This window comes from Anser anser (assembly GCF_964211835.1).
Source record: "Anser anser genome assembly, chromosome: 2".
NCBI classification, from domain to species: Eukaryota; Metazoa; Chordata; class Aves; order Anseriformes; family Anatidae; genus Anser; species Anser anser.
Genome location: NC_139721.1, coordinates 97,959,050 through 97,986,555, shown reverse-complemented (window position 1 = coordinate 97,986,555; position 27,506 = coordinate 97,959,050). Strand labels below are relative to the sequence as shown.

Genomic DNA, 27,506 nt, shown 5'->3' with positions numbered 1-27,506 from the left:
GGGGATGCAGTGCAGTGAGTCCAGAGAGTGCACTGGCACCACTGGGGATGCAGTGCAGTGAGTCCAGAGAGTGCACTGACACCACTGGGGATGCAGTGCAGTGAGTCCACAGAGTGCACTGGCACCACTGGGGATGCAGTGCAGTGAGTCCAGAGAGTGCACTGGCACCACTGGGGATGCAGTGTAGTGAGTGCAGAGAGTGCACTGTCAACACTGGGGATGCAGTGCAGTGAGTCCAGAGAGTGCACTGGCACCACTGGGGATGCAGTGCAGTGAGTCCAGAGTGTGCACTGGCACCACTGGGGATGCACTGCAGTGAGTCCAGAGATTGCACTGGCACCACTGGGGATGCACCTCAGTGAGTCCAGAGAGTGCACTGGCACCACTGGTGATGCACTGAAGTGAGTCCAGAGAATGCACTGGCACCACTGGGGATGCAGTGCAGTGAGTCCAGAGAGTGCACTGGCACCACTGGGGATGCAGTGCAGTGAGTCCAGACAGTGCACTGGCACCAGAGGGAATGCACTGCAGTGAGTCCAGTGAGTGCACTGGCACCACTGTGGATGCACTGCAGTGAGTCCAGAGAGTGCACTGGCACCACTGGGGATGCAGTGCAGTGAGTCCAGAGAGTGCACTGGCACCACTGGGGATGCACTGCAGTGAGTCCAGAGAGTGCACTGGCACCACTGGGGATGCACTGCAGTGAGTCCAGAGAGTGCACTGGAACCACTGGGGATGCACTTCAGTGACTCCAGAGAGTGCACTGGCACCACTGGGCATGCAGTGCAGTGAGTCCAGAGAGTGCTCTGGCACCACTGGGGATGCACTTCAGTGACTCCAGAGAGTGCACTGGCACCACTGGGGATGCAGTGCAGTGAGTCCAAAGACTTCACTGGCAAAACTGGGGATGCAGTGCAGTGAGTCCAGAGAGTGCACTGGCACCACTGGGGATGCAGTGCAGTGAGTCCAGAGAATGCACTGGCACCACTGGGGATGCAGTGCAGTGAGTCCAGAGAGTGCACTGGCACCACTGGGGATGCACTGCCGTGAGTCCAGAGAGTGCACTGGCACCAGTGGGGATGCAGTACAGTGAGTCCAGAGAGTGCACTGGCACCACTGGGGATGCACTGCAGTGAGTCCAGAGAGTGCACTGGCAGCACAGAGGATGCACTACAGTGAGTCCAGAGATTGCACTGGCACCACTGGGGATGCAGTGCACTGAGTCCAGAGAGTGCACTGGCACCACTGGGGATGCAGTGCATTGAGTCCAGAGAGTGCACTGGCACAACTGGGGATGCACTTCAGTGAGTCCAGAGAGTGCACTGACACCACTGGGGATGCAGTGCAGTGAGTCCAGAGAGTGCACTGGCACCACTGGGGATGCAGTGCAGTGAGTCCAGAGAGTGCTCTGGCACCACTGGGGATGCACTGCAGTGAGTCCAGAGAGTACACTGGCACCACTGGGGATGCAGTGCAGTGAGTCCAGAGAGTTCACTGGCACCACTGGGGATGCAGTCCAGTGAGTCCAGTGAGTGCACTGGCACCACTGGGGATGCAGTGCAGTGACTGCAGAGAGTACACTGGCACCACCGGGGATTCACTGCAGTGAGTCCAGAGAGTGCACTGGCACCACCTGTGATGCAGTGCAGTGAGTCCAGTGAGTGCACTGGCACCACTGGGGATGCAGTGCTGTGACTCCAGAGAGCACACTGGCACCACTGGGGATGCAGTGCAGTCAGTCCAGTGAGTGCACTGGTACCACTGGGGGTGCAGTACAGTGAGTCCAGAGAGTGCACTGACACCACTGGGGATGCACTGCAGTGAGTCCAGACAGTGCACTGGCACCACTGGGGATGCAGTGCAGTGAGTCCAGAGACTGCACTGGCACCACTGGGGATGCAGTGCACTGAGACCAGAGAGTGCACTAGCACCACTGGGGATGCACTGCAGTGAGTCCAGAGAGCGCACTGGCACCACTGGGGATGCACTGCATTTAGTCCAGAGAGTGCACTGTCACCACTGGGGATGCAGTACAGTGAGTCCACATAGTGCACTGGCACCAGTGGGGATGCAGTACAGTTAGTCCAGAGAGTGCACTGGCACCACTGGACATGCAGTGCAGTGAGTCCAAAGACTTCACTGGCACCACTGGGGATGCAGTGCAGTGAGTCCAGAGAGTGCACTGGCACCACTGGGGATGCAGTGAAGTGAGTGCAGAGAGTGCAGTGGCACCACTGGGGATGCAGTGCAGTGAGTCCAGAGAGTGCACTGGCACCACTGGGGATGCACTACAGTGAGTCCAGAGAGTGCACTGGCACCACTGGGGATGCAGTGCAGTGAGTCCAGAGAGTGCACTGGCACCACTGGGGATGCAGTGCAGTGAGTCCAGTGAGTGTACTGGCACCACTGGGGATGCACTTCAGTGAGCCCAGAGAGTGCACTGGCACCACTGAGAATGCACTTCAGTGAGTCCAGAGAGTGCACTGGCACCACTGGGGATGCACTGCAGTGAGTCCAGAGAGTGCACTAGCACCACTGGGGATGCAGTGCAGTGAATCCTGTGAGTACACTGGCACCACTGGGGATGCAGAGCAGTGAGTCCAGAGAGTGCACTGGCACCACTGGAGATGCAGTACAGTGAGTCCAGTGAATGCACTGGAACCACTGGGGATGCAGTGCAGTGAGTCCAGAGAGTGCACTGGCACCACTGGGGATGCAGTACAGTGAGTCCAGTGAGTGCACTGGTACCACTGGGCCTGCAGTGCAGTGAGTCCAGAGAGTGCACTGGCACCACTGGAGATGCAGTGAAGTGAGTCCAGAGAGTGCACTGGCACCACCGATGATGCAGTACAGTGAGTCCAGTGAGTGCACTGGCACTACTGGGGATGTAGTGCAGTGACTCGAGAGAGTGCACTGGCACCACTGGGGATGCAGTGCAGTGACTCCAGAGAGTGGACTGGCACCACTGGGGATGCTCTGCAGTGAGTCCAGAGAGTGCACTGGCAGCAGTGGGGATGCAGTGCAGTGAGTCCAGAGAGTGCACTGGCACCACTGGGGATGCAGTGCAGTGAGTCCAGAGACTTCACTGGCACCACTGGGAATGCAGTGCAGTGAGTGCAGAGAGTGCACTGGCACCACTGGGGATGCACTGCAGTGAGTCCAGAGAGTGCACTGGCACCTCTGGGGATGCACTGCAGTGAGTCCAGAGAGTGCACTGGCACCACTGGGGATGCACTTCAGTGAGTCCAGAGAGTGTACTGACACCACTGGGGATGCGGTGCAGTGAGTCCAGAGAGTGCACTGGCACCACTGGGGATGCGGTGCAGTGAGTCCAGAGAGTGCACTGGCACCACTGGGGATGCACTGCAGTGAGTCCAGAGACTGCACTGGCACCACTGGGGATGCAGTGCAGTGAGTCCAGAGAGTGCACTGGCACCACTGGGGATGCAGTGCAGTGAGTCCAGAGAGTGCACTGGCACCACTGGTGATGCAGTCCAGTGAGTCCAGTGAATGCACTGGCACCACTGGGGATGCTGTGCAGTGACTGCAGAGAGTGCACTGGCACCACCTGTGATGCAGTACAGTGTGTCCAGTGAGTGCACTGGCACCACTGGGGATGCAGTGCTTTGACTCCGGAGAGCGCACTGGCACCACTGGGGATGCAGTGCAGTCAGTCCAGTGAGTGCACTGGCACCACTGGGGATGCAGTGCAGTGAGTCCAGAGAGTGCAATGGCACCAATGGGGATGCACTTCAGTGAGTCCAGAGAGTGCACTGGCACCACTGGAGATGCGGTGCAGTGACTCCAGAGAGCGCACTGGCACCACTGGGGATGCGGTGCAGTGAGTCCAGAGAGTGCACTGGCACCACTGGGGATGCAGTGCAGTGAGTCCAGAGAGTGCACTGGCACCACTGGGGATGCAGTGCAGTGAGTCCAGAGAGTGCACTGGCACCACTGGGGCTGCAGTGCAGTGAGTCCAGAGAGTGCACTGGCACCACTGGGGATGCACTGCAGTGAGTCCAGAGATTGCACTGGCACCACTGGGGATGCAGTGCAGTGAGTCCAGAGAGTGCACTGGCACCACTGGGGATGCACTACAGTGAGTCCACAGAGTGCACTGGCACCACTGGGGATGCTCTGCAGTGAGTCCAGAGATTGCACTGGCACCACTGGGGATGCAGTGCAGTGAGTGCAGAGAGTGCACTGGCACCACTGGGGATGCACTTCAGTGAGTTCAGAGAGTGCACTTGCACCACTGGGGATGGGTTTCAAGCCAACTGCATTAACCGCTCATGCTTCTTTCTTATGAGACGTTAGTAAACCAATTACATAGCCTTGTCAAGACTAAATCACAGGTAAAAATCCTGTACATCTCATGTGGCCAACCACTCCCATCTAGGATTCCAAGAACCAGGAGGTTCGGTGAAAATAGGGCTAGTGCTATTAGAGGGGTGATTATTAGGGTAAGCCCTAAGCTGTCTTTAATGGAGAAGTATGGGTGGAATGGGATTTTGTCGCAGTCTGATACGATTCCTAGTGGGTTATTTGAGCCTGATTCGTGTAGGAAGGTTAGGTGGACTAGGGTGATTCCTGCAATTAGGAAGGGCAGTAGGAAGTGGATGGCGAAGAATCGGGTTAAGGTTGGATTGTCTACTGAGAATCCTCCTCAGGCTCATTCTACTAGAGTTTGCCCAATGTACGGGATGGCTGAGAATAGGTTGGTGATTACGGTGGCCCCTCAGAATGACATTTGTCCTCATGGTAGGACATACCCTACGAAGGCAGTTGCTATTAGGGTGAGTAGGAGGATTACTCCTGTGTTTCAGGTTTCTTTGTATAGGTAGGAGCCGTAGTAGAGGCCTCGTCCGATGTGTAAGTAGATGCAGATAAAGAAGAGCGAAGCACCGTTGGCGTGGAGGTTGCGGATGAGCCATCCGTACTGGACGTCTCGGCATGTGTGAGCTACTGAGGAGAAGGCGAGTGAAGTGTCTGCGGTGTAGTGTATGGCTAGTAGCAGGCCTGTTAGGATTTGTGTGGCTAAGCAGATGGCTAGAAGGGAGCCGAAGTTTCATCAGGCAGAGATGTTGGAGGGGGCGGGTAGGTCGATTAGGGAGTTGTTGATTATTTTTAGTAGGGGATGGGATTTGCGGATGTTAGGGGCCATTAGTGAGTCTGTGTGTTATTAGGATTATTACCAGGATGGAGAGGGCGAAGGATCCTAGGTAGGCCTTAATTAGCCCTGTGTGTATTGAGGTTGCGGCTTTGCTTGCGGCTACTTGTAGTTCAGCAAGGCCCTCTGGCCCTATTTTTTTGAGTCAGGAGAGGTCGATCAAGTGTAGGGCAATGTTTTGTCCCTTTTCTAGTAGGTTTTTGGAGAAGAATCGGTGTACTAGGGGGTTGAAGTACCCTAATGCAGAGGAGAAGTTTATGAGGGGGGTTGGTTTGGGGTGAGTGAGGGTGTGTGTTATGTTCGATAGTTCTAGGGCTAGGATGATTCCTAGGATTGTTATGAGGATGGCAGCAGTTTTGGTGATAAGGGGTATGGTTATTGGGGGGGTTTTGGTTGGTGTGATGAAAGAGGTAATGATTATTCCTGCTGTAATGCTGCCTAGGGCGAGTCGGGTTAGGGGGGCGGTGATTAGTGGGTTGTTTTCGTTTATTGATACTATTGGGGGGATTCGGGTTTGTCCAGCTTGGACTAGGATGGTTATGCGGATGCTGTAGGTTGCGGTGAATGCTGTGGCTATAAGGGTTAGGAGTAGGGCTCAAGTATTTAGGTATGATGTGTTTAAGCTTTCGATGATGAGGTCTTTTGAGTAGAATCCGGCTAGGAATGGGGTTCCTATCAGCGCCAGGTTTCCGATGGTTAGGCAGGAAGTAGTGACTGGGAGTATTTTCTGTAGGCCTCCTATCTTTCGGATATCTTGTTCTCCGTTTAGGTTGTGGATGATAGACCCTGAGCATAGGAATAGTATGGCTTTAAAGAAGGCATGGGTTGAGATGTGTAGGAAGGCTAGTTGTGGGAGGTTTAGTCCGATAGTGACTATTATTAGTCCTAGTTGGCTGGATGTTGAGAAAGCAATGATTTTTTTGATGTCATTTTGGGTTAGGGCGCATGTGGCAGCGAATAGGGTTGATAGAGCACCTAGGCATAGGCAGGCAGTTAGGGCTGTCTGGTTGGTGGCTAGCAGGGGGTGCATGCGGATGAGCAGGAAGATTCCGGCTACTACTATGGTACTGGAGTGCAGTAGGGCTGATACTGGGGTGGGGCCTTCTATTGCTGCGGGCAGTCATGGGTGGAGTCCAAATTGGGCGGATTTTCCTGCGGCTGCGAGGATTAATCCTATGAGGGGGAGGATTGGGGTTTGGTGGGGGTGTACGGCTTGTTGGATCTCTCAGGTGTTGAATGTTGAAGCTAGTCATGCTATGCTCAGGATCAGTCCGATGTCTCCGATTCGGTTGTAGATTACGGCTCGTAGGGCGGCGGTGTTGGCATCTGCTCGGCCTTGTCATCAGCCGATGAGAAGGAAGGACATGATTCGTACTCCTTCCCAGCCTACGAATAGGAGGAATATGTTGTTTGCGGTTGTTAGGAGGAGTATGGCGACTAGGAATGTCAGTAGGTAGGTGAAAAATTTTGTTACGTATGGCTCTGAGGCCATGTATCATATGGCGAATTGTAGGATTGATCATGTTACAAATAGGGCGATTGGAAGAAATGTTATTGAGTATTGGTCTATTTTTAGGCTCAGGGGGATTTTAAAGTTTATAATGAATTTTCACTCCCAGTGGCAGGTGACAGATTCTACTCCCGAGTAGATGAATGCGGTTGTAGGGGCTAGGCTAATTAGGAATGCGGTTTTAACAGCGCGGGTGGTGGCTTGTGGGGTGTTTTTAAAGTTTTTAAATAGAAATGGCAGGATGATTGGGGTTAGGAGGATTGTCAGCGTGAGTAGTGTGAGGGAGTTGATTAGTAGTGTGGGGTTCACTACTTTTACTTGGATTTGCACCAAGATGGGTGGTTCCTAAGACCAGTGGATTGCTGTTATCCTTTAAAAGTAAGGGGGCTGAGGTTTTAGGCTCAGATGTAAGAGTTAGCAGCTCTTGTTGGTTAAACCCTCCCCTCGGCAGGTAAGAAGGTTTGAACTTCTATTCTTAGAATCACAGTCTAATGTTTGGTTTAAACTATACTTGCATGAGGGGATTCCGGAGATCAGTTCGGGTTTGAGGATTAGGAGGAATATTGGGATAATGTGGAGTGTTATGAGCAGGTGTTCTCGCGTGGTTGAGTTTTGCATAGATGTGATGTGGGAGGGGATTGAGCCTCGCTGGGTCATTAGTAGTATGAATAAGGTGTAGGAGGCGGTTAGTAGGGTTGCGATTCCTGTTAGGATGATTGTGAAGGCAGATCAGTTGAATAAGGTGATTATAATGGTTAGCTCTGCTATGAGGTTTGTTGTTGGGGGTAAGGCTATGTTTGTTAGATTGGCCAGCAATCATCAGGTAGCTATGAGTGGTAGGAGAGGTTGTAGGCCTCGTGTGAGTAGTAGAATTCGGCTGTGCGTACGTTCATAGTTTGTGTTGGCTAGGCAGAATAGTATGGAGGAAGTTAGTCCATGGGAAATTATTAGGATCATTGCCCCTGAGAATGATCAGTGGGTTTGGATTATTCCTGCGGCGATAACTAGGCCTATGTGGCTAACGGATGAATAAGCGATTAGTGATTTTAGGTCTGTCTGTCGTAGGCAGATTGAGCTAGTCATTAGGGCGCCTCATAGGGCCAGGGTTAGGAAGGGGTAGTGCAGGAGGTTGGACAGTGGGCCCATAAATAGAGTGACTCGTATAATTCCGTATCCTCCTAGCTTTAGTAGTAGGGCGGCGAGGAGTATTGAGCCTGCGATGGGTGCTTCTACGTGGGCTTTTGGCAGTCAGAGGTGTAGGCCGTATAGTGGGGCTTTTACTATGAATGCTATGAGCAGTGCTAGACCTGATAGTATTCCTGTCCATGAGGTGGATAGGGTTGGGTGGGTTAGTTGTAGGGTTGGCAGGTGCAGGGTGCCAATTTTCACGTATAGGTGTATGATTGTGATTAGCAGGGGTAGAGAGCTTACTGGCGTGTAGAATAGCAGGTAGATGCCAGCGCTTAGGCGTTCTGGTTGGTTCCCCCATCGGGTGATTAAGATTAGGGTGGGAATGAGGGTTGCTTCAAATGAGATGTAAAATAGTGCTAGTTCTGTGGTGGAAAAGGCTAGTAGGATGAATGGCTGGACTGCGACTAAGGTTGAGATAAAGATTCGTTTGCGTTGTAGGGGTTCTTGTTGCAGGTGGTTTTGGCTTGCTATGATTATGAGTGGGAGTAGTCAGCAGGATAGTACTAGGAGGGGGGATGAGATTTGGTCAATTCCTGTTCAGTTGGATAAAAATTTGTAGGGGTAGTAGGTTGGGATTAATCACTGTAGGCTTAGGGCAGCGATTAGGAGGCTGTATAAGGTGGTGTTAGTCCATAGAAATTTTGGTGGAGACAGCAGGGCTGTTGGAAGAAGTATGATTGTGGGTAGGATGATTTTTAGCATTGCAGGAGGTTTAGGTTGTGTAGATGGTCGGAGCCATGTGTGCGGGTGGAGGCTACTAGGATGGCCAGGCCTGTGCCCGCCTCACACGCTGAGAAGGTTAGCATGAGAATTGGTACCATGGTGAATGAGGAGACTTGGTTTTCGATGGATCATATTGATAGGCCTACGAATATCGATAATATTATGCTTTCAAGGCATAGTAGGGCGGATACTAGGTGGGTTCGGTGGAAGGCTAGTCCTAGTCCGCTGAAAATGAAGGCTGAGTAGAAGCTTAAATGTAGGGGCGACATAAGAAAGTTACAGGGTTGGCTGTAATCTGCTGGGTCGAAACCAGCTATCTTTTTGGTTAGACTAACTTTCTGTTATTCTGCTCATTCTAGGCCCCCTTGAATTCACTCGTAGGCCAGTCCGAGTGTTAGGAGAAGGAGGATCACTACAGTTCAGGTGAGGGTCATTAGGGGGGATTGGAGTTGGACGGCTCATGGCAGGGGGAGTAGGAGGGCGATTTCTAGGTCGAATAGGACGAACAGGATGGCTACTGAGGAAGAATCGGACTGAGAATGGTAATCGAGCAGATCCAAGTGGGTCGAATCCACATTCGTACGGTGAGAGTTTCTCTGAGTCGGGGTTTATTTGGGCGAGTCAGAAGTTTAATGCGGTTAGGGCGGCGCTTAGGATTGATGATAGGGCGAATATGAACATGAGTGCGTTCATTGCTCTCCTCTGGGTTTATACCAGATTCTAGAGATTGGAAGTCAATTGTAATTAATATACTAGAAGAGCAAGATCCTCATCAGTAGATGGTTATGTAGAGGAATAGTCAGATGATGTCTACGAAGTGTCAGTATCAGGCTGCTGCCTCGAATCCGAAGTGGTGGTCTGATGTAAAGTGGAACTTGATCAGTCGGAAGAGGCAGACGGTCAGGAAGGAGGATCCGATGATTACGTGGAGTCCGTGGAATCCAGTGGCAACGAAGAAGGTAGATCCGTAGACGCTATCGGCGATTGAGAATGGGGCTTCGTGGTATTCTATTGCTTGTAGGGCTGTGAAGTAGAATCCCAGGAGGATCATTAGGGTTAGGGCGTGGATGGCGTGTTTTCGGTTTCCTTCTGTGATGCTGTGATGGGCTCACGTTACGGTAACGCCTGAGGCTAGTAGGATGGCTGTGTTTAGTAGGGGGACTTCTATCGGGTTGAGTGGTTTAATTCCTGTTGGGGGTCATTGGCCTCCTAGTTCTGGGGTTGGGGCCAGGCTCGAGTGGAAGAACGCTCAGAAGAACCCTAAGAAGAAGAATGCTTCGGATGTGATGAAAAGGATTATGCCGTATCGTAGGCCTTTTTGGACTGTGGGAGTGTGATGGCCTTGGAAGGTGCTTTCTCGTACAATGTCTCGTCATCATTGGAGTATTACTAGGAGTATTGAGATGAGGCCTAGGGTTAGTAGTATGGATGAGTTGTAGTGGAATCACATGATTAATCCTGAGGTTGTGAGTAGGGCGGCGGCTGCCCCGAAGATTGGTCAAGGGCTTGGGTCAACTATGTGGTATGAGTGTGCTTGGTGTGCCATTAGATGTTTTCTTGTAAGTATAGGCTTAGAAGGAGCACGAAGACGTAGGCCTGGATTATGGCTACTGCTACTTCTAGGATGGTTAGGAGTAGTAGGATGATTATTGTTAGGATGGATACTGCAGGAAGGGTGGGTATTAATGCAATGGAGGCTGTAGAGACGAGTTGGATGAGTAAGTGTCCTGCTGTAAGGTTGGCTGTAAGGCGGACTCCGAGGGCTAGGGGGCGGATTAGTAGGCTGGTTGTTTCGATCAGGATTAGTGTGGGGATTAGGGGTGTAGGGGTACCTTCGGGTAATAGGTGGGCTAAAGAGGCTGATGGTTGGTTTCGTAGGCCTGTTAGTAGTGTGGCGAGCCATAGTGGGAAGGCTAGGGCTATGTTCATAGATAGTTGGGTGGTTGGGGTGAATGTATATGGAAGGAGGCCTAGAAGGTTGATTGTAAGAAGTATGATTATTAGGGATGTAAATATTATGGCTCATTTGTGGCCATTTTTGTTGAGTGGGACTATTAGTTGTTTTGTGATTAGGTGAAGGAGTCATGTTTGGATAGTAGAAAGGCGGTTGTTGATTCATCGGTTGTTTGGGGACGGGAATAGTAGGGCTGGGAAGAGTAGGGATAGTAGGATTAAGGGGATGCCGAATAGATTGGGGCTGGAAAATTGGTCACAGAAGCTTAGGTTCATGGTCAGGATCATGGTGTGGGTTTGGTAGTGAGGGAGGTCTTATTTGATGGGAGTCGAATGATAGGTCTTTGAAGTCTGTGTATTCGTAGCTTCAGTATCATTGGTGGCCGATGGCTTTTAGGGTGAGGTCTGGTTCGTCGATTTCGTCCATTATGTAGAGGATTTGTAGGGATGGGAGGGCGAGGAGTACCAGGACGATAGCAGGTAGGATTGTCCAGATCAGCTCTACTTCTTGGGCGTCTACAGCATTGGACGAGAGTTTTTCTGTTAGTATGTGGGCTAAAAGGTAGAGAACTAGGCTGCAGATAGCTAGGGCAACGATTAGGGCGTGGTCGTGGAATTCAACGAGTTCTTCTATGATGGGTGATGAGGCGTCTTGGAATCCTAGTTGGGAGTGGTTGGCCACATGAGATGTACAGGATTTTTACCTGTGATTTAGTCTTGACAAGGCTATGTAATTGGTTTACTAACGTCTCATAAGAAAGAAGCATGAGCGGTTAACCTCCTGGGAGACCCAGAAAACTTCACCCCAGCAAACCCGCTAGTAACCCCACCACACATCAAGCCAGAATGATACTTCCTATTCGCCTACGCCATCCTACGTTCAATCCCAAATAAACTAGGAGGCGTATTAGCACTGGCCGCCTCCGTACTGATCCTATTCCTAATCCCATTCCTGCACAAATCAAAACAACGAGCAATAACATTCCGACCACTCTCCCAGCTCCTATTCTGAGTACTAGTCGCCGACCTCCTCGTCCTAACATGAGTAGGAAGCCAACCCGTCGAACACCCATTCATCATCATCGGCCAACTCGCTTCAATCGCCTACTTCACTATCCTCCTATTTCTCCTCCCCGCCGCAAGCGCCCTAGAAAACAAAATACTCAACTGCTAAATACTCTAATAGTTTATAAAAACATTGGTCTTGTAAACCAAAGATTGAAGACTTACCACTTCTTAGAGTACCCCAAACTCAGAAAAAAAGGACTCAAACCTTTATCTCCAGCTCCCAAAGCTGGCATTTTCAATAAACTATTCTCTGACCCTAACCCCTAAACCGCCCGAATAGCACCCCGCGACAACCCCCGCACAAGCTCCAATACAACAAACAAAGTCAACAACAGCCCCCAACCCGCCACTAAAAACATCCCTGCCCCATGTGAATAAAACATGGAAACTCCACTAAAATCCGACCGAACAACAAACACCCCAACATTATTCACAGTAGAAACCCCGAACTTCCAAGCCCCCATAAACCCCCCAAACACCAACCCCCCAAAAACAATTGCCACAAACGCTACTGCACATCCAATCACCCGTCAATCCCCCCAAGCCCCAGGGAAAGGCTCCGCTGCTAAAGCTACTGAATAAACAAACACCACCAGCATACCCCCCAAATACACCATAAACAGCACTAAAGCCACGAACGAAACCCCAAGGCCCAGCAACCACCCGCACCCCGCCACAGACGCTAACACCAAACCAACAACCCCATAATACGGCGAAGGATTCGACGCCACACCCAAAACACCCACCGCAAAGCAAATCCCTAAAAAAAACATAAAATAAGTCATTATTCCTGCCCGGACACTACCCGAGGCCTGCGGCTCGAAAAGCCGCCATTGTTCTCAACTACAGGAACTAACCGCAAGCCCCCAATAATTCTACCCCATCTATGCCATTATGCTTAACCCCCCCCCCCTCCCCCCCCGAGGCGGGGGTATTTGGTTATGCATATTCGTGCATAAATTTATATACCCCATATACATACATACTATAGTACCAGTAATATACATTATATACGGACTATCTTATAAGCAGGTGCTAAACCCATACATGTACACGGCCATTAAACCCTTAAACACACTCCTACCAAACCACCCGGCATGAATGTTCTAGGACCATACCCCACAACACCCAATACAACTCCACTCAAGCGCATAACAAGACCCCATTTTAATGAATGCTCACAGGACATGCTCCAACAACAACTCTCCACCACATATCTCATGCAGTTCGTATCAGACGGATTTATTAATCGTACTCCTCACGTGAAATCAGCAACCCGTTGCACATAATGTCCGGTATGACTAGCTTCAGGCCCATACGTTCCCCCTAAACCCCTCGCCCTCCTCACATTTTTGCGCCTCTGGTTCCTCGGTCAGGGCCATCCATTGGGTTCACTCACCCCTCCTTGCCCTTCAAAGTGGCATCTGTGAGTACTTTCACCTTCTCAATGCATAATCGCGGCATGTTCCAGCTTTTTGGCGCCTCTGGTTCCTCTTATTTTTTCCGGGGTTACCTCACAGGTGGCTATTCCCAGTGATCTCGGGGGTCCCACAATCTAAGCCTGGACACACCTGCCTCACGGCCTATCCTATATTTCAAGGGTCCCTCGATGAGACGGTTGGCGTATATGGGGAATCATCCTGACACTGATGCACTTTGACCACATTCAGTTAATGTTACCTCCACCCTCCGGGTTAAATGGGGCTATTGGATGAATGCTCGTTGGACATAGCACAAAACAACAAATCATTAAGCGCAACCCCTGCGCTTCACAAACTAAACCAGTAAACTTTCGCTAACCACCATGTAGCATAAACCTTCATCGCCCAATCCCAGCAAACTACCTCTAAAACTCCATTAATCATCCCTTCCATGACATCATCGGAACGATGTACATATACACACAAACACATACAAAATAACTTAAACTTATTAGAGAAACTCCAGTACTAAAAATAGTAAACACAAGCAATAATTTCATATACTTCACTCTCACTCACCACTCAACTATCAGCTAACCACACCCCCGTCCACATAGCTTAACACAAAGCATGGCACTGAAGTTGCCAAGATGGCATAAAACATGCCTGCGGACAAAAGACTTAGTCCTAACCTCACGGTTGGTTTTTGCTAAATATATACATGCAAGTATCCGCGCCCCAGTGTAAACGCCCTCGACCACCTACCCCCATACAGGCCTTGAGGAGCGGGTATCAGGCACACCCAAGTAGTAGCCCAAGACGCCTCGCTAAGCCACGCCCCCACGGGTATTCAGCAGTAATTAACATTAAGCAATGAGTGCAAACTTGACTTACTTATAGCAACAGCCTAACTTCAAGGGTTGGTAAATCTTGTGCCAGCCACCGCGGTCATACAAGAAACCCAAATCAACCGTCCTATTGACACGGCGTAAAGAGTGGTAAAATGCCTATCCTAGCTAACTAAGATCAAAATGCAACTGAGCTGTCATAAGCCCAAGATGCACCTAAACACACCATTAAGATGATCTTAGGAACTAACGACTGATTTAAACCCACGAAAGCCAGGGCCCAAACTGGGATTAGATACCCCACTATGCCTGGCCCTAAATCTTGATACTTACTTTACCGAAGTATCCGCCAGAGAACTACGAGCACAAACGCTTAAAACTCTAAGGACTTGGCGGTGCCCCAAACCCACCTAGAGGAGCCTGTTCTACAATCGATAATCCCCGATTAACCCAACCACCCCTTGCCAACACAGCCTACATACCGCCGTCGCCAGCCCACCTCGAATGAGAGCACAACAGTGGACACAATAGCACCCCGCTAATAAGACAGGTCAAGGTATAGCCTATGGAGTGGAAGAAATGGGCTACATTCCCTATTCATAGGGCACACGGAAAGAAGCGTGAAACCACTTCTGGAAGGCGGATTTAGCAGTAAAGTGGGACAATAGAGCCTACTTTAAGCCGGCCCTGGGGCACGTACATACCGCCCGTCACCCTCCTCAAAAGCCACATCCCACATAACTAATACCATAAATACGCTGAAGATGAGGTAAGTCGTAACAAGGTAAGTGTACCGGAAGGTGTACTTAGAATATCAAGACGTAGCTATAACACCAAAGCACTCAGCTTACACCTGAAAGATATCTACTAGACCGGATCGTCTTGAAGCCCCCCCTCTAGCTCAACCACACAAATAGTACACCAAAACTAAAGAATTTACTAAACTAATTATACTAAAGCATTTTACAGTCTTAGTATAGGCGATAGAAAAGACACTTAGACGCGATAGAGACCCCAGTACCGTAAGGGAAAGATGAAATAGCAGTGAAACCATCAAAGCGACAGACAGCAAAGATCAACCCTTGTACCTTTTGCATCATGGTTTAGCGAGAACAACCAAGCAAAGTGAACTAAAGTTTGCCCCCCCGAAACCCAAGCGAGCTACTTTCAAGCAGTTAAAGAGAGCGAACCCGTCTCTGTTGCAAAAGAGTGGGATGACTTGTCAGTAGAGGTGAAAAGCCAACCGAGCTGGGTGATAGCTGGTTACCTGTGAAACGAATCTAAGTTCCCCCTTAATCCTCCCTACCGGACATCCTGAACCCTAATGAGATGATTAAGAGCTATTTAATGGAGGGACAGCTCCATTAAAAAAGGACACAACCTCGACTAGCGGATAATTCTTACTACTGATCCTACCGTGGGCCCTAAAGCAGCCATCAAAAAAGAGTGCGTCAAAGCTCCACCACCTAAAAATACCAAAATAAGATGATTCCCTTATCACAAACAGGTCAACCTATGAATATAGGAGAATTAATGCTAAAATAAGTAACTCAGGGCCACACCCCTCTAACGGCGCAAGCTTACATAGAAACATTATTAACAGACCTAGACAGATACAAAAACCCCTACAAGACCACGTATTAACTAACCCTGTTAACCCGACTCAGGAGCGCCTATAAGAGCGATTAAAATCTGTGAAAGGAACTCGGCAAATTAATAAGGCCCGACTGTTTACCAAAAACATAGCCTTCAGCAAATTAAACAAGTATTGAAGGTGATGCCTGCCCGGTGACTTAGGTTTAACGGCCGCGGTATCCTAACCGTGCAAAGGTAGCGCAACCAATTGTCCCATAAATCGAGACTTGTATGAATGGCTAAACGAGGTCTTAACTGTCTCTCACAGATAATCAGTGAAATTGATCTCCCCGTGCAAAAGCGGGGATGTGAACATAAGACGAGAAGACCCTGTGGAACTTAAAAATCAACGACCACCGCGAATCCTCAATCAACCCCACTGGGGCCACTACCATCGCAGAGCCTGGTCGATATTTTTCGGTTGGGGCGACCTTGGAGGAGAACAAATCCTCCAAAAACAAGACCATACCTCTTTACCTAGAGCTACCCCTCAAAGTGCTAACAGTGACCAGACCCAATATAATTGATTAATGGACCAAGCTACCCCAGGGATAACAGCGCAATCCCCCTCAAGAGCCCATATCGACAGGGGGGTTTACGACCTCGATGTTGGATCAGGACATCCTAATGGTGCAGCCGCTATTAAGGGTTCGTTTGTTCAACGATTAACAGTCCTACGTGATCTGAGTTCAGACCGGAGCAATCCAGGTCGGTTTCTATCTATGACACACTCTCCCCAGTACGAAAGGACCGGGAAAGTGGGGCCAATACCACAAGCACGCCCCCCCCCCGCTCTAAGCAGTGAAACCAACTAAACCGTGAAGAGGGCCTTCCCCCACCACTTTCAATCCTAGAAAAGGACCAGCTAGAGTGGCAGAGCCCGGCAAGTGCAGAAGGCTTAAGCCCTTTCCCCAGAGGTTCAAATCCTCTCCCTAGCTTCACCCATGATTCAAATAACAACACTAAGCTGCCTCGTTATATCCCTCCTATACATCATCCCAATCCTGATTGCCGTAGCCTTCCTAACCCTAGTAGAACGGAAAATCCTAAGCTACATACAATCCCGCAAAGGCCCTAACGTTGTCGGGCCTTTTGGCCTACTTCAACCATTTGCGGACGGACTGAAACTATTTACCAAAGAGCCCATCCGACCCTCTACCTCTTCCCCACTTCTATTCATTCTGATACCAATACTAGCCCTTGTCCTAGCCCTCACCACTTGAGCACCACTACCACTCCCATTTCCCCTAGCAGATCTAAACCTCGGAGTTCTCTTCCTAATAGCCATGTCAAGCCTAGCCGTCTACTCAGTCCTATGATCAGGCTGAGCCTCGAACTCAAAATACGCACTAATCGGAGCCCTACGGGCAGTAGCACAGACCATTTCATACGAAGTGACACTGGCCATAATCCTGCTATCAATAATCATACTAAGCGGAAGCTACACACTCAGCTCCTTTGCCGTCGCACAGGAGCCTCTATACTTCATTTTCTCCTCATGACCCCTAGCAATAATATGATACGTATCCACCCTAGCAGAGACAAACCGAGCTCCTTTTGACCTCACAGAGGGTGAATCTGAGCTAGTCTCAGGGTTTAACGTTGAATACGCCGCAGGACCCTTCGCCTTATTCTTCCTAGCTGAATATGCGAACATTATGCTAATAAATACACTTACAGCCATCATATTCCTAAACCCAAGCGCCCTAGGGCCACCCACAGAACTATTCCCCGTCATCCTAGCCACAAAAGTCCTCCTACTATCTTCTGGTTTCTTATGGGTCCGAGCTTCATACCCACGATTCCGATATGACCAACTAATGCACCTACTATGAAAAAACTTCCTACCCCTCACACTAGCTCTGTGCCTCTGACACATCAGCATACCTATCTGCTATGCAGGCCTACCTCCTTACATAAGGAAATGTGCCTGAACTACAAAGGGTCACTATGATAAAGTGAACATAGAGGTATAACAGCCCTCTCATTTCCTGTTGACCTTAGAAAAGTAGGAATTGAACCCACACAAGAGAAATCAAAATTCTCCATACTTCCCTTATATTATTTTCTAGTAGAGTCAGCTAATCAAGCTACCGGGCCCATACCCCGAAAATGATGGTTTAACCCCCTCCTCTACTAATGAACCCTTACGCGACCCCAATCATAACCTTCAGCCTCATCTTGGGCACCACAATCACAATTTCCAGCAACCACTGAGTTCTGGCCTGGACAGGACTGGAGATCAACGCACTAGCCATCATTCCCCTAATTGCCAAATCCCACCACCCACGAGCAGTAGAAGCCGCAACGAAATACTTCCTAACCCAAGCAGCTGCTTCCGCCCTGGTCCTATTCTCTAGCATAACCAATGCCTGAGTCACCGGCCAATGAGACATCACACAAATAAACCACCCAACCTCCTGTCTACTACTGACAGCAGCAATCGCTATTAAACTGGGCCTAGTGCCATTTCACTTCTGATTCCCAGAAGTACTACAAGGATCGCCACTAATAACAGCCCTGCTACTCTCGACCCTCATAAAATTCCCCCCACTAACCCTGCTCCTACTAACATCCAAATCCCTCGACCCAGCTCTACTCACCGCCATGGCCCTAGCCTCAACAGCACTAGGAGGCTGAATAGGACTGAACCAAACACAAACACGCAAAATCCTAGCCTTCTCGTCCATCTCCCACTTAGGCTGAATCGCCATCATCCTAGTTTACAGCCCCAAATTGGCCTTACTTACCTTCTACCTATACACAATCATAACATCAGCCGTATTCCTAGCCCTTAACAAAATCAAAGCCCTTAACCTATCCATGATCACAACCTCATGAACAAAAACCCCAGTGCTAAACGCCACCCTAATACTAGTACTTTTATCCCTAGCAGGCCTCCCCCCATTAACAGGCTTTATACCAAAGTGACTTATCATCCAAGAACTAACTAAACAGGAAATAACACCAGCAGCCATGGCAATTGCCATGCTATCACTGCTCAGCCTCTTCTTCTACCTACGCCTCGCATACCACTCAACAATTACCCTTCCCCCCAACTCCTCTAACCACATAAAACAATGATACACTAGCAAAGCCCCAAGCACACCTACTGCGGTCCTTGCCTCACTATCAATCCTCTTACTTCCCCTGTCCCCAATAATACATGCCATTGTCTAGAAACTTAGGATAACACCCCAAACCGAAGGCCTTCAAAGCCTTAAATAAGAGTTAAACCCTCTTAGTTTCTGCACATTAAGACTTACAGAATATTAACCTGTATCTTCTGAATGCAAGTCAGACGCTTTAATTAAGCTAAAGCCTCCCTAGACAGATGGGCTTCGATCCCACAAAACTCTAGTTAACAGCTAAATGCCTAAACCAATTGGCTTCTGCCTACAAAGACCCTGACGCACCCTAGTGCGCATCGATGAGCTTGCAACTCAACATGAATTTCACTACAGAGCCGATAAGAAGAGGAATTAAACCTCTGTAAAAAGGACTACAGCCTAACGCTTCAACACTCAGCCATCTTACCCGTCACCTTCATCAACCGATGACTATTTTCCACTAACCATAAGGATATTGGCACCCTGTACCTCATCTTCGGGGCATGAGCAGGAATAGTCGGCACCGCACTCAGCCTATTAATCCGCGCAGAACTAGGACAACCAGGAACTCTCCTAGGCGACGACCAAATTTACAATGTAATCGTTACCGCTCACGCCTTTGTAATAAGCTTCTTTATAGTCATACCCATCATGATCGGAGGATTCGGCAACTGATTAGTCCCCCTCATAATCGGTGCCCCCGACATAGCATTCCCGCGAATAAACAACATAAGCTTTTGACTCCTCCCCCCATCATTCCTCCTCCTACTAGCCTCATCCACTGTAGAAGCTGGCGCCGGCACAGGCTGAACTGTCTACCCTCCCCTAGCAGGTGACCTTGCCCACGCCGGAGCTTCAGTAGACCTGGCTATCTTCTCACTCCACTTAGCCGGTATCTCCTCCATCCTTGGGGCCATCAACTTTATCACCACAGCCATCAACATAAAACCCCCCGCACTCTCACAATACCAAACCCCACTATTTGTCTGATCCGTACTAATTACCGCCATCCTACTCCTTCTATCACTCCCCGTACTCGCCGCCGGTATTACAATATTACTAACTGATCGAAACCTAAACACCACATTCTTCGACCCCGCTGGAGGAGGAGACCCAATCCTGTACCAACACCTATTCTGATTCTTCGGACACCCAGAAGTCTATATTCTGATCCTACCGGGGTTTGGAATCATCTCACACGTAGTCACGTACTACTCAGGCAAAAAGGAGCCCTTCGGCTACATGGGAATAGTCTGAGCCATACTATCCATCGGCTTCCTAGGATTCATCGTCTGAGCTCACCACATGTTTACAGTAGGAATAGACGTTGATACCCGAGCCTACTTTACATCAGCCACTATAATCATTGCCATCCCTACCGGAATCAAAGTATTTAGCTGACTAGCCACCCTGCACGGAGGAACAATCAAATGAGACCCCCCCCAATACTATGAGCTCTAGGATTTATCTTCCTATTTACCATCGGAGGATTAACAGGAATCGTTCTTGCAAACTCTTCCCTAGACATCGCCCTGCACGACACGTACTACGTAGTTGCCCACTTCCACTACGTCCTATCCATAGGCGCCGTCTTTGCCATTCTAGCAGGATTTACTCACTGATTCCCACTACTCACTGGGTTTACCCTACACCAAACATGAGCAAAAGCCCACTTCGGGGTAATATTTACAGGAGTAAACCTAACGTTCTTCCCCCAGCACTTCCTAGGCCTAGCAGGAATACCCCGACGATACTCGGACTATCCCGACGCCTACACACTATGAAACACCATTTCCTCCTAGTCCTAGGACTTAGAGAAACTCCAGTACTAAAAATAGTAAACACAAGCAATAATTTCATATACTTCACTCTCACTCACCACTCAACTATCAGCTAACCACACCCCCGTCCACATAGCTTAACACAAAGCATGGCACTGAAGTTGCCAAGATGGCATAAAACATGCCTGCGGACAAAAGACTTAGTCCTAACCTTACGGTTGGTTTTTGCTAAATATATACATGCAAGTATCCGCGCCCCAGTGTAAACGCCCTCGACCACCTACCCCCATACAGGCCTTGAGGAGCGGGTATCAGGCACACCCAAGTAGTAGCCCAAGACGCCTCGCTAAGCCACGCCCCCACGGGTATTCAGCAGTAATTAACATTAAGCAATGAGTGCAAACTTGACTTAGTTATAGCAACAGCCTAACTTCAAGGGTTGGTAAATCTTGTGCCAGCCACCGCGGTCATACAAGAAACCCAAATCAACCGTCCTATTGACACGGCGTAAAGAGTGGTAAAATGCCTATCCTAGCTAACTAAGATCAAAATGCAACTAAGCTGTCATAAGCCCAAGATGCACCTAAACACACCATTAAGATGATCTTAGGAACTAACGACTGATTTAAACCCACGAAAGCCAGGGCCCAAACTGGGATTAGATACCCCACTATGCCTGGCCCTAAATCTTGATACTTACTTTACCGAAGTATCCGCCAGAGAACTACGAGCACAAACGCTTAAAACTCTAAGGACTTGGCGGTGCCCCAAACCCACCTAGAGGAGCCTGTTCTACAATCGATAATCCCCGATTAACCCAACCACCCCTTGCCAACACAGCCTACATACCGCCGTCGCCAGCCCACCTCGAATGAGAGCACAACAGTGGACACAATAGCACCCCGCTAATAAGACAGGTCAAGGTATAGCCTATGGAGTGGAAGAAATGGGCTACATTCCCTATTCATAGGGCACACGGAAAGAAGCGTGAAACCACTTCTGGAAGGCGGATTTAGCAGTAAAGTGGGACAATAGAGCCTACTTTAAGATGGCCCTGGGGCACGTACATGGTTAAACATGCCTGTTAGTAGTGTGGCGAGCCATAGTGGGAAGGCTAGGGCTATGTTCATAGATAGTTGGGTGGTTGGGGTGAATGTATATGGAAGGAGGCCTAGAAGGTTGATTGTAAGAAGTATGATTATTAGGGATGTAAATATTATGGCTCATTTGTGGCCATTTTTGTTGAGTGGGACTATTAGTTGTTTTGTGATTAGGTGAAGGAGTCATGTTTGGATAGTAGAAAGGCGGTTGTTGATTCATCGGTTGTTTGGGGACGGGAATAGTAGGGCTGGGAAGAGTAGGGATAGTAGGATTAAGGGGATGCCAAATAGATTGGGGCTGGAAAATTGGTCACAGAAGCTTAGGTTCATGGTCAGGATCATGGTGTGGGTTTGGTAGTGAGGGAGGTCTTATTTGATGGGGGGTTGGTTGTGGTGAAGGCTAGTAGTTTTGGTTGGATGAGGAGTGCTAGGGTTAATCAGGTTATAATTATGATTGAAAATCATGGTGCGGGGTTAAGCTGTGGCATATCATTAAGGAGGGGGAAGTCCCTCTTTGGCTAGCTTAAAAGGCTAGTGCTGTTGCATAGCTTCTTAATGATTAGGATGATGATAGAAGGGACGATCAGGCCTCGAAATGTGGGAGTGGGGTTGATTCTACTACAATGGGTATGTAGCTGTGATTAGCCCCGCAAATTTCTGAGCATTGTCCGTAAAAAATCCCAGGCCGGGTGGTAATGAATGAAGTTTGGTTTAGTCGGCCTGGGATTGCGTCTGTTTTAACTCCGAGCGTTGGGACTGCTCAGGAGTGGAGTACGTCTCCTGCAGTAATGATTACGCGGATGGGGGATTCTATTGGGATAACTACGCGGTGGTCAACTTCTAGCAGTCGGAAGTGGCCGTTGGGTAAGTCTGGGGTGGGCACTATGTAGGAGTCGAATGATAGGTCTTTGAAGTCTGTGTATTCGTAGCTTCAGTATCATTGGTGGCCGATGGCTTTTAGGGTGAGGTCTGGTTCGTCGATTTCGTCCATTATGTAGAGGATTTGTAGGGATGGGAGGGCGAGGAGTACCAGGACGATAGCAGGTAGGATTGTCCAGATCAGCTCTACTTCTTGGGCGTCTACAGCATTGGACGAGAGTTTTTCTGTTAGTATGTGGGCTAAAAGGTAGAGAACTAGGCTGCAGATAGCTAGGGCAACGATTAGGGCGTGGTCGTGGAATTCAACGAGTTCTTCTATGATGGGTGATGAGGCGTCTTGGAATCCTAGTTGGGAGTGGTTGGCCACATGAGATGTACAGGATTTTTACCTGTGATTTAGTCTTGACAAGGCTATGTAATTGGTTTACTAACGTCTCATAAGAAAGAAGCATGAGCGGTTAACCTCCTGGGAGACCCAGAAAACTTCACCCCAGCAAACCCGCTAGTAACCCCACCACACATCAAGCCAGAATGATACTTCCTATTCGCCTACGCCATCCTACGTTCAATCCCAAATAAACTAGGAGGCGTATTAGCACTGGCCGCCTCCGTACTGATCCTATTCCTAATCCCATTCCTGCACAAATCAAAACAACGAGCAATAACATTCCGACCACTCTCCCAGCTCCTATTCTGAGTACTAGTCGCCGACCTCCTCGTCCTAACATGAGTAGGAAGCCAACCCGTCGAACACCCATTCATCATCATCGGCCAACTCGCTTCAATCGCCTACTTCACTATCCTCCTATTTCTCCTCCCCGCCGCAAGCGCCCTAGAAAACAAAATACTCAACTGCTAAATACTCTAATAGTTTATAAAAACATTGGTCTTGTAAACCAAAGATTGAAGACTTACCACTTCTTAGAGTACCCCAAACTCAGAAAAAAAGGACTCAAACCTTTATCTCCAGCTCCCAAAGCTGGCATTTTCAATAAACTATTCTCTGACCCTAACCCCTAAACCGCCCGAATAGCACCCCGCGACAACCCCCGCACAAGCTCCAATACAACAAACAAAGTCAACAACAGCCCCCAACCCGCCACTAAAAACATCCCTGCCCCATGTGAATAAAACATGGAAACTCCACTAAAATCCGACCGAACAACAAACACCCCAACATTATTCACAGTAGAAACCCCGAACTTCCAAGCCCCCATAAACCCCCCAAACACCAACCCCCCAAAAACAATTGCCACAAACGCTACTGCACATCCAATCACCCGTCAATCCCCCCAAGCCCCAGGGAAAGGCTCCGCTGCTAAAGCTACTGAATAAACAAACACCACCAGCATACCCCCCAAATACACCATAAACAGCACTAAAGCCACGAACGAAACCCCAAGGCCCAGCAACCACCCGCACCCCGCCACAGACGCTAACACCAAACCAACAACCCCATAATACGGCGAAGGATTCGACGCCACACCCAAAACACCCACCGCAAAGCAAATCCCTAAAAAAAACATAAAATAAGTCATTATTCCTGCCCGGACACTACCCGAGGCCTGCGGCTCGAAAAGCCGCCATTGTTCTCAACTACAGGAACTAACCGCAAGCCCCCAATAATTCTACCCCATCTATGCCATTATGCTTAACCCCCCCCCCCTCCCCCCCCGAGGCGGGGGTATTTGGTTATGCATATTCGTGCATAAATTTATATACCCCATATACATACATACTATAGTACCAGTAATATACATTATATACGGACTATCTTATAAGCAGGTGCTAAACCCATACATGTACACGGCCATTAAACCCTTAAACACACTCCTACCAAACCACCCGGCATGAATGTTCTAGGACCATACCCCACAACACCCAATACAACTCCACTCAAGCGCATAACAAGACCCCATTTTAATGAATGCTCACAGGACATGCTCCAACAACAACTCTCCACCACATATCTCATGCAGTTCGTATCAGACGGATTTATTAATCGTACTCCTCACGTGAAATCAGCAACCCGTTGCACATAATGTCCGGTATGACTAGCTTCAGGCCCATACGTTCCCCCTAAACCCCTCGCCCTCCTCACATTTTTGCGCCTCTGGTTCCTCGGTCAGGGCCATCCATTGGGTTCACTCACCCCTCCTTGCCCTTCAAAGTGGCATCTGTGAGTACTTTCACCTTCTCAATGCGTAATCACGGCATGTTCCAGCTTTTTGGCGCCTCTGGTTCCTCTTATTTTTTCCGGGGTTACCTCACAGGTGGCTATTCCCAGTGATCTCGGGGGTCCCACAATCTAAGCCTGGACACACCTGCCTCACGGCCTATCCTATATTTCAAGGGTCCCTCGATGAGACGGTTGGCGTATATGGGGAATCATCCTGACACTGATGCACTTTGACCACATTCAGTTAATGTTACCTCCACCCTCCGGGTTAAATGGGGCTATTGGATGAATGCTCGTTGGACATAGCACAAAACAACAAATCATTAAGCGCAACCCCTGCGCTTCACAAACTAAACCAGTAAACTTTCGCTAACCACCATGTAGCATAAACCTTCATCGCCCAATCCCAGCAAACTACCTCTAAAACTCCATTAATCATCCCTTCCATGACATCATCGGAACGATGTACATATACACACAAACACATACAAAATAACTTAAACTTATTAGAGAAACTCCAGTACTAAAAATAGTAAACACAAGCAATAATTTCATATACTTCACTCTCACTCACCACTCAACTATCAGCTAACCACACCCCCGTCCACATAGCTTAACACAAAGCATGGCACTGAAGTTGCCAAGATGGCATAAAACATGCCTGCGGACAAAAGACTTAGTCCTAACCTTACGGTTGGTTTTTGCTAAATATATACATGCAAGTATCCGCGCCCCAGTGTAAACGCCCTCGACCACCTACCCCCATACAGGCCTTGAGGAGCGGGTATCAGGCACACCCAAGTAGTAGCCCAAGACGCCTCGCTAAGCCACGCCCCCACGGGTATTCAGCAGTAATTAACATTAAGCAATGAGTGCAAACTTGACTTAGTTATAGCAACAGCCTAACTTCAAGGGTTGGTAAATCTTGTGCCAGCCACCACGGTCATACAAGAAACCCAAATCAACCGTCCTATTGACACGGCGTAAAGAGTGGTAAAATGCCTATCCTAGCTAACTAAGATCAAAATGCAACTGAGCTGTCATAAGCCCAAGATGCACCTAAACACACCATTAAGATGATCTTAGGAACTAACGACTGATTTAAACCCACGAAAGCCAGGGCCCAAACTGGGATTAGATACCCCACTATGCCTGGCCCTAAATCTTGATACTTACTTTACCGAAGTATCCGCCAGAGAACTACGAGCACAAACGCTTAAAACTCTAAGGACTTGGCGGTGCCCCAAACCCACCTAGAGGAGCCTGTTCTACAATCGATAATCCCCGATTAACCCAACCACCCCTTGCCAACACAGCCTACATACCGCCGTCGCCAGCCCACCTCGAATGAGAGCACAACAGTGGACACAATAGCACCCCGCTAATAAGACAGGTCAAGGTATAGCCTATGGAGTGGAAGAAATGGGCTACATTCCCTATTCATAGGGCACACGGAAAGAAGCGTGAAACCACTTCTGGAAGGCGGATTTAGCAGTAAAGTGGGACAATAGAGCCTACTTTAAGCCGGCCCTGGGGCACGTACATACCGCCCGTCACCCTCCTCAAAAGCCACATCCCACATAACTAATACCATAAATACGCTGAGGATGAGGTAAGTCGTAACAAGGTAAGTGTACCGGAAGGTGTACTTAGAATATCAAGACGTAGCTATAACACCAAAGCACTCAGCTTACACCTGAAAGATATCTACTAGACCGGATCGTCTTGAAGCCCCCCCTCTAGCTCAACCACACAAATAGTACACCAAAACTAAAGAATTTACTAAACTAATTAAACTAAAGCATTTTACAGTCTTAGTATAGGCGATAGAAAAGACACTTAGACGCGATAGAGACCCCAGTACCGTAAGGGAAAGATGAAATAGCAGTGAAACAATCAAAGCGACAGACAGCAAAGATCAACCCTTGTACCTTTTGCATCATGGTTTAGCGAGAACAACCAAGCAAAGTGAACTAAAGTTTGCCCCCCCGAAACCCAAGCGAGCTACTTTCAAGCAGTTAAAGAGAGCGAACCCGTCTCTGTTGCAAAAGAGTGGGATGACTTGTCAGTAGAGGTGAAAAGCCAACCGAGCTGGGTGATAGCTGGTTACCTGTGAAACGAATCTAAGTTCCCCCTTAATCCTCCCTACCGGACATCCTGAACCCTAATGAGATGATTAAGAGCTATTTAATGGAGGGACAGCTCCATTAAAAAAGGACACAACCTCGACTAGCGGATAATTCTTACTACTGATCCTACCGTGGGCCCTAAAGCAGCCATCAAAAAAGAGTGCGTCAAAGCTCCACCACCTAAAAATACCAAAATAAGATGATTCCCTTATCACAAACAGGTCAACCTATGAATATAGGAGAATTAATGCTAAAATAAGTAACTCAGGGCCACACCCCTCTAACGGCGCAAGCTTACATAGAAACATTATTAACAGACCTAGACAGATACAAAAACCCCTACAAGACCACGTATTAACTAACCCTGTTAACCCGACTCAGGAGCGCCTATAAGAGCGATTAAAATCTGTGAAAGGAACTCGGCAAATTAATAAGGCCCGACTGTTTACCAAAAACATAGCCTTCAGCAAATTAAACAAGTATTGAAGGTGATGCCTGCCCGGTGACTTAGGTTTAACGGCCGCGGTATCCTAACCGTGCAAAGGTAGCGCAATCAATTGTCCCATAAATCGAGACTTGTATGAATGGCTAAACGAGGTCTTAACTGTCTCTCACAGATAATCAGTGAAATTGATCTCCCCGTGCAAAAGCGGGGATGTGAACATAAGACGAGAAGACCCTGTGGAACTTAAAAATCAACGACCACCGCGAATCCTCAATCAACCCCACTGGGGCCACTACCATCGCAGAGCCTGGTCGATATTTTTCGGTTGGGGCGACCTTGGAGGAGAACAAATCCTCCAAAAACA

At 48.9% G+C, this 27,506-nt stretch overlaps 2 long non-coding RNA genes across 2 annotated transcripts in view; one reads left to right on the top strand and one right to left on the bottom strand.

Annotated features, from left to right (window-relative positions):
- The window catches only part of LOC310893318, a 78,262-nt gene extending 73,098 nt beyond the window's left edge, over positions 1-5,164 (top strand). Inside the window, exon 2 of the long non-coding RNA XR_014578898.1 lies at positions 4,418-5,164. This is a non-coding gene — a long non-coding RNA (uncharacterized lncRNA). The remainder of the gene's footprint in view (positions 1-4,417) is intronic.
- Positions 1-11,720, bottom strand: part of LOC310893324 — a 549,839-nt gene extending 538,119 nt beyond the window's left edge. The window contains exon 1 of the long non-coding RNA XR_014578904.1: positions 11,326-11,720. This is a non-coding gene — a long non-coding RNA (uncharacterized lncRNA). The remainder of the gene's footprint in view (positions 1-11,325) is intronic.
- Between the last annotated feature and the right edge of the window lie 15,786 nt (positions 11,721-27,506).